The 8,267-nt window shown below is 37.8% G+C and overlaps 4 non-coding genes across 4 annotated transcripts; 1 reads left to right on the top strand and 3 right to left on the bottom strand.

Annotated features, from left to right (window-relative positions):
- Positions 1–313: 313 nt before the first annotated feature.
- On the bottom strand, positions 314–401 carry TRNAS-GCU (transfer RNA serine (anticodon GCU)). Its single transcript has one exon. It is a non-coding gene; the product is annotated as a tRNA-Ser (tRNA).
- A 975-nt stretch (positions 402–1,376) lies between these two features.
- TRNAF-GAA (transfer RNA phenylalanine (anticodon GAA)) lies at positions 1,377–1,449 on the bottom strand. The gene has a single exon. It is a non-coding gene; the product is annotated as a tRNA-Phe (tRNA).
- Positions 1,450–2,826: 1,377 nt separating this feature from the next.
- TRNAT-UGU (transfer RNA threonine (anticodon UGU)) lies at positions 2,827–2,899 on the top strand. Its single transcript has one exon. It is a non-coding gene; the product is annotated as a tRNA-Thr (tRNA).
- Positions 2,900–4,101: 1,202 nt separating this feature from the next.
- On the bottom strand, positions 4,102–4,188 carry TRNAS-GGA (transfer RNA serine (anticodon GGA)). Its single transcript has one exon. It is a non-coding gene; the product is annotated as a tRNA-Ser (tRNA).
- Positions 4,189–8,267: the final 4,079 nt, after the last annotated feature.

The following is an 8,267-nucleotide window of genomic DNA, read 5'->3' on the forward strand; positions in this document are numbered from 1 at the left end:
ATAATTTCGTGATTTGTAACAATAATACTATTGTTTGGTATTCAAGTATCCATATATGGTACAAAGATTGATGATCTATTCTGTTGTACTTATAATCAGGATTCCGGAGATTACGTAATGCTTACTCTTAAGCTGTTCGTTTACGCAGTAGTGGTATTTTTCATTTCTCTTTTTATCTTTGGATTTCTATCGAACGATCCAGGACGTAATCCCGGACGTAAAGAATAGTGAAAAAAGTCTCTAGGTTAATGGGTCTTTTCCGTTCCGTAGAAAGATTCGGGGTTATTCGTTTTCAGGATCAATAGTGGACGAACGGAGAGAGAGGGATTCGAACCCTCGGTACGGATGATCCGTACTACGGATTAGCAATCCGCCGCTTTGGTCCGCTCAGCCATCTCTCCAAGATGGAAGAGTTCATGTGTAACAAAATGAATGGTGGAGTAAAGGTGTATATCATAGTATGTACAGATTGTATCGGCAATATAATGAATATTGCGATTATTCAGTTGGATAAAGAACAATCCAGTCAATCGTATTGTTCATTTCGTTAAAAATAGTTCTGTATGACTGATTTTTTCTGCTTTTCTTGGCCTGGTACCGGACCGTAACGATCTTACCTCATTATAACAGCGGGGACTGTGACCATGAAAAAGGCTCCTTTTGTAGTGATATTTCAAATGCGGAACCAAAATATGTAGTTGCCCTGGAGCATGTACTATCACAGAGAAATGTTTGGTACAGATTATTATAGTACCGTTCGCAAAGTAGATAAGTTAATTCCTGTGGATGTCTATTCGCCAGATTGCCCACCTGAACCAGAGGCTATTATAGATGCTATAACGAAACTTCGTGAAAGAAAAGATAGTTCGATGGATATATGAGGCCCGAACTCCAACAAGGAAAGAATAAAATATTTCACTATAAATCATAGGGATCATCATATTGGATCCAGTATTCATACTAGAAACTATGGTCAAAAGTTATTACATCAATCTTATGAACCTCAATTCGAATCTACTTTCGAGATACCCTCTGCAACGTTTGGATCTACTTCAACTCTGCAATTATAGATCTATCATTGGGATAATCTATCCCATTTCGATTCGGATGGAATAGGATGAATAGATTCCGACTAGTGCCGAATTATCAGTCCCACCGTCAAATCTTGACTTCTGAGTTCTCGATCCTACTTTTTTATATGTACAGAGTATCGTGATTCAATTGGAACGGACAGAGAGGGACAATATGAGCAAAGAAGAGGGAGAGAACAGATTGATCCATCTATCTATTTTGATCGGGGTGTCTCCGTATGTAGATATACATCTAGATAGAATAGATTTAGATAGATGGATATGGAGACATGGATATTTACATCTTGCCAGGAACCAGATTTGAACTGGTGGCACGAGGATTTTCAGTCCTCTGCTCTACCAACTGAGCTATCCCGGCTCTTCCCTGTGGATCATCCTGGTACAGGGTTTTAACTTGTGTCAACTAAAAAGAAGTAAAAAGGTATTTTTACTAGTTTTTAGAATGATCTTTATTATTTTCGATCTGGAAGTCACTAATATGATAAAAATGGACTGCAATTGAATAATTTCAAAATGATCTAATCTATGTAGATCATATATCACAAAATCAATTGATCATATGATCAGCTTATTAACAGATCAACTCAACTGGTCATAAGATGGATGAAAAGATTCATGTTCTAATTTCTTCTCTTCATGAAAAAAAAATAGCGAGGTAAAAGAATCAAGAAATTAGAATGGATTCGAACCAATGGAATTGGAGAAGATAGATCAGTCCGTTCGGGAATGAACCTGGGTGGGGATAGAGGGACTTGAACCCTCACGGTCTATAAAGCCAACGGATTTTCCTCCTACTGCAATTTGCATTGTTGTTTACATTGACATGTAGAATTGGACTCTATCTTTATCCTCGTCCAACCATTTATTCCAAAAAATAATTAAATTATTCATCTAGAGTAGATAAGTTCATAATTGGATTACTTAATGTCAAATCAGTACTTCAACTCGAATCTGGCATCTATCTTATGAATAAAATTCTTGGAACGAGTTCTGATCGCCAGTTTTGTCTGATGTTATATAACATCTCTCTCCATTTTTGAGGTGTAAATAGATCGTTCTATAACTACAGTAACTACAGTATTGGACCAAATGAGATTCATTCGTTAGAATAGCTTCCATTGAGTCTCTGCACCTATCCCCTTCCTATCTTAGGAGAAGAAACATTGTCTTCATGAACCGGATTTGGCTCAGGATTACCCATTCAAAATATCCCAGGGTTCCCTGGATTTGGAAGCTATCACTTGGTAGGTTTCCATACCAAGGCTCAATTCGATCAAGTCCGTAGCGTCTACCAATTCCGCCATATCCCCTTCTCGAAGAACAAGATCATACCTTGATCTAATCCTATTATGTAATATCCATCAGCATTATTCATTGGATATTTGCTCAATATTGGGTGGGAGAAATATCCTCCCCTACTCCCCTACTCCCCTTCTCTCCCCTTCTCTATCTCTACCCCAATCGAATATGACTGGGAATCATTATATTATTTATCCATTTGAAATGCAATGTTATTATCCTCCCCTAGTCGATTTGGAAGAGTGAGTAAAACGATCGATATCAATTGACCCTTACTTCTCCTTTCTTTCCCTTGAAAGAATCTACATTCAAACAATGTTCCGTTGTAATCGTAATCTGGATTGCGTCATTGAATCTGATTCGCGCTATAATCGTTAGGATTCCAAAGGAATCTATGGATCTCACCCCAATGAAATGGGGAGTGATATTCCATCGAGCCTGCTTAGCTCAGAGGTTAGAGCATCGCACTTGTAATGCGATGGTCATCGGTTCGATCCCGATAGCTGGCTCTTTTCCGTTCCGTTCCTCTCATTTCCATAATCCACAAAGTTTTGTTAGGATCAAGATGGAATGGAGAATACTCTTACGATCGTTCGTCGGGTCCGTCATGCCATGATCATTTACTCCCAACTAGGAACGGGATGAATGAAATGATTGGAGCTATTAGGATCAATAACAAATTGGAGAAAGATCTTCGTTTTCCATATAAAAGAATTCCAGTAGTACTCATACGGGTTATACTATTCTTTCTTCTTTCTAGCACTATTTGTTAATTGAATAAGGAGTTTCTATGTCCCGTTATCGGGGACCTCGTTTAAAAATAATACGTCGTCTGAAAACTTTACCAGGTCTCACTAGTAAAAGACCCAAAAACAGAAAGGATTCTATGAACCGGTCTTCTTCGAGGAAAATATCTCAATATCGTATCCGGCTAGAAGAAAAACAGAAATTGCGTTTTCATTACGGACTAACAGAGCGACAATTGCTGAAATATGTTCGTATTGCTAGAAGAGCCAAAGGCTCAACGGGTCAGGTCCTATTGCAATTACTTGAAATGCGTTTGGATAATATTCTTTTTCGATTGGGTATGGCTCCCACCATTCCCGGAGCTAGACAATTAGTGAATCATGGACATATCCGGGTCAATGACCATATGGTAGATATACCAAGTTACCCTTGCAAACCTCAAGATGTGATTACTATAAGAGATCAACAAAGATTGAGAGCTATCATTAAGAAGAATATAGATCTGTTCCAGAGGGATAAATTGCCAAATCATTTGACTTTTCATTCCTTACAATATAAAGGATTCATCAATCAAATAATAGATAGTAAATGGATCAATTTGAAGATTAATGAATTGCTGGTCGTAGAGTATTATTCCCGTCAAGCTTGAATCGAGAATGAAATGAAAGAGAGGGGTGGGTTGGTTGCTGGGCATCTGGAAATTATGTTCTTCTCCCTTCTTTTTCCCTTCCCCGAAGGAGACATTTTATAATCCTTACGTACGTTACTTGTTATCCGCGATACTTTTTTTTTATTGCTTCTTAAAATAGTCTTTACTTTTCCCATACCACGAACCGATGTTCGTTCTATTTTCTCTATTACAAATAGAGGTAGATTGATCCTGGAATTAGGAAATAGTCCTATTGGGATTCAATAGATTGGAAAAACAATGGATGAGAAGAAAATAGATAGTAGGGCGAAGATACGGAAAGAGAGGGATTCGAACCCTCGGTAAGCAGAAGCCTACATAGCAGTTCCAATGCTACGCCTTGAACCGCTCGGCCATCTTTCCTATGAGATCTCTTGGTTCTAATTAATAAAATGAGTCAATAGCAACTTCCTTACGAAACGAATTCTTTTTGTTCGGGTACGAACAGTTCAATCTTTCGGAAATAAATAGATAATAAATAAGGTAATGATTCAATCCCCCCCCCCCCAGAAAGACGAAAGGACATTTTTTACAACTTCCTCTTATTTTAGGAAATCCTCAATCATCCCGGTTAATCCGACGTATTCGGATCGCCTAATCAAGAATTTAAGACAGATTAACTGATCCATTCCATATTATGATAATATATAGATCGGTAGTGATCATCTTATCAATTGTATAAGAACTAATTCTTTGGCAATGATCCTGTGTCATGATGACTATATTTTCCCGATATTCTTTTATCTATATGGATAAAGCACACAATTGCTGGGTAGGCATTTCATCCTCATTATGCAATGCTCGATCGTTTAACTCTTTCTTTGTTCGGATCATAATCGAACTGGACTTCCCGAGTTTACCCAATCTATTATTCTTTCAATACGAGCCTTTTTCCATTATTATTCATGTTACTAATGAACAATTATTCAATTTATTCCCTATCTATTCTAATTTTAAAGAATAGATTGGAATAGATTGGAATAGATAGAATGAGAACATATTTACGATTGTAAGGAAATCCATTTTATGGTATTGTGCACCAGAAAAAAATTTCGTTCATGGAATCATTTGCGTAAGGGAATGAAGGAAATTATCAAATCTGTAATTGACTATGCCTAGATCTCAGAGAAATGACAATTTTATTGATAAGACCTTCACAATTGTAGCAGATATATTATTGCGAATAATCCCGATGGCTCCGGGGGAGAAAGAAGCATTTACCTATTACAGAGATGGTGTGATTTGATATTTTTTCCGTTCTTCTTTTTTGGGGAAAGAAAAGGTAAGGTATTCGGGAATAAAAATTGGGTAAAATAAAACTTACGCTCAGTGAAGGTGAGTTCTGGAGATAGAACAATTCCTTCTGTCGTGTATCCCCGGTCAATGCACCTTTAGATGCTTTCATCTCCTGAGGATTTTAGTACCGAGCGAAAGGTTACACCTATGCAATAGGCCTTGCTTGTATAGTTGAACCTATTTGATAGGCGCGCATGAGGGGAGAAAGCACTACGTATGGAAATCGACAACACAAAAGCTTCGTTATAGCCCATATGCATTACCCTTTTCTGAAGGGTAGTGAGAATGGTTGGGACAACAAACATCCATCTCGTTTGTACTTCGGATACCCTTATAATGGAACCATCGGAGATTGTTGAAGTGATTAATCCCCGGAGAATACAGGGCGTTAAGAACAAAGAAATTGTTAGAGGTTCCATTCCTAGTAGTAAGATCCTTGGTATTTGGAAAAGAATCTTTGCAAGAAGGATGGCTAGAGATTCATTGGAAATACACTAGCCCCTGTTAATTCATAATATTGGGTCAGAATCTTTTTTTTTTTTTTTCAATTCCACGGATTACTCCCCATATTACCTACTGTAAAGAAAGGAGGAGCCGTATGAGGTGGGAATCTCATGTATGGTTTTGAAGCGGAGATCATTTCAATGGAATGAACGACCATAACGAATGTCAGCTCAATCGGAAGGGGAATATGCGGAAGCTTTACAAAATTATTATGAAGCTATGCGACTGGAAACTGATCCTTATGATCGAAGTTATATACTATATAATATAGGTCTTGTGCATACAAGTAATGGGGAACATACGAAGGCTTTGGAATATTATTTCCAAGCATTAGAACGGAACCCATCCTTACCACAAGCTCTTAATAATACGGCCTTGATCTGTCATTACGTGCGACTATCTGTACCATAGAATAACTTAGTTAATAACTGAGTAAGGACAAAAGAAAAGGCTTTCTACATATGCACCGTCCCAAGTAACGGTATTTTATCAGCTGTAGCGAAAAAAACTCTCATAGGAGCCCGAATATGAATAGATAGAGCCTAAATATTCCATGGATAATAAATTCAATTGATGATGGAAGCACCATAAAGATCAATTATTGAAAGAAGGTTCGGGCTGATACGATCAAATCTGCTCATTGACAAGAATCAGGAATCAACTTATGTAATAGAGTTGATCTACTAAGCTATTGAGCAGCGGTGTAGCATCAGATCCTAAAGATGTGAAGTACTCCAGCCAGAGAGTACTCTCCAAAAATTCTATACGGAACTGAGATAGTTACCTTGCAAAAAGACTTTGATTTGGACAATCAATCTGAAGTATAGAAAGAGATATACTTCATCTTTTTGAGGGTAGGAGAAAAGATAGAACCTGATCATTGAATTGATTGGAAGTTAAATCAGAAACTCATGTCATTGACTTTTTTTGGTCCTTTGGTTAATATGAACTCCCAATGAATCATCTCCAATTCTTTGGAAATTTTGGTAGAGGACTAAAGAATAGTGGATTGAGCCGTATGAGGTAGGAAACTCTCAAGTACGGTTCTGAGGGAAGAAAACTTTTCCAAGTTTACCTATCCCGACCGAGGAGAACAGGCCATTCGACAGGGAGATCCTGAAACTGCGGAGGCTTGGTTCGATCAAGCTGCTGAGTATTGGGAACAAGCTATAGCACTTGCTCCGGGCAATTACATCGAAGCACAAAATTGGTTAAAGATTACAGGACGCTTTGGAGAATGAGAGTTTCTATTATTGGGAAATCGTTTCCATTATTGAATATCTGACTCGAAATCAATGGGATTTTTCCAGAATATTCCCAAAAATTAGATTCTATTTCGTCGACATCTTATAGGAATATATTTACAATATAAAAAGAATACCTTTTCTGATTCTGGATTGTTGACGGATCTTCTTAATAGGGGTAAAATCCATCTGGCTGGATATTTTTTTCATTAATGATCCATGAATAACGATTTATAATGGATGGCCTTTTATATGGGACATACGGAGGAGTATCAATAGATGGATAAATAAATAAATATATATATCCATATATAAGATATATTTATTTATCCATCTAGAAACGGTGTAGTGTAATAATCACCGTTGCTTTTTTAAAATTACAAAAAAAAGGCTTTTTCATGCAAAAAAGCCCGCGGTCCATTGAGCACCTCAAAAGATATGTCATAATAGAATTGAACACCTGCCTCAGATTGACTCCCGTATCATAGTCGCTCCAGTCATAAACTAGAAAATAAAGGGAGAAACGAGTTGAGATATATCTCTCGTAAGTTCACTAATTGCTATTGGCAGGTTTCTTATTATTTAAGTCCCGTCCGAAAAGAGGAGAATTCAATGACCATTCGTTCACCGGAACCAGAAGTAAAGAAAGTAAAGGTCGTAGTGGATAGAGATACTGTAAAAACATCTTTTGAAAAATGGGCCAAACCTGGTCATTTCTCAAGGACGCTAGCTAAAGGTCCTGATACTACCACTTGGATCTGGAACTTACATGCTGATGCTCACGATTTTGATAGCCATACTAATAATTTGGAAGATATTTCTCGCAAAATATTTAGCACTCATTTTGGTCAACTAGCCATCATCTTTATTTGGCTAAGTGGGATGTACTATCACGGCGCTCGTTTCTCCAATTATGAAGCATGGCTGGCTGATCCCACTCACATCAAACCCAGTGCCCAAATAGTTTGGCCAATAGTAGGCCAAGAAATATTGAATGGGGATGTAGGTGGAGGTTTTCGAGGGATACAAATAACCTCTGGGTTCTTCCAGATTTGGCGAGCATCTGGAATAACCAGTGAATTACAACTTTACTGCACTGCAATTGGTGCATTGATCTTTGCAGCGTTAATGCTTTTTGCTGGTTGGTTCCATTATCAAAAGCTGCCCCAAAATTGGCTTGGTTCCAGGAAGTAGAATCCATGTTGAACCATCATTTAGCAGGGTTACTAGGACTTGGATCTCTATCTTGGGCAGGACACCAAATACATGTCTCTCTACCCATTAACCAACTTCTAGACGCTGGAGTGGATCCTAAAGAGATACCACTTCCTCATGAATTTATTTTCAATCGCGATCTTTTGGCTCAACTTTATCCCAGTTTTGCTAAGGGAGTGACCC

Source organism: Pinus tabuliformis, chromosome 6 (assembly GCF_031772625.1).
Source record: "Pinus tabuliformis cultivar Carrire ecotype Pingquan chromosome 6, CPIR1, whole genome shotgun sequence".
NCBI classification, from domain to species: Eukaryota; Viridiplantae; Streptophyta; class Pinopsida; order Pinales; family Pinaceae; genus Pinus; species Pinus tabuliformis.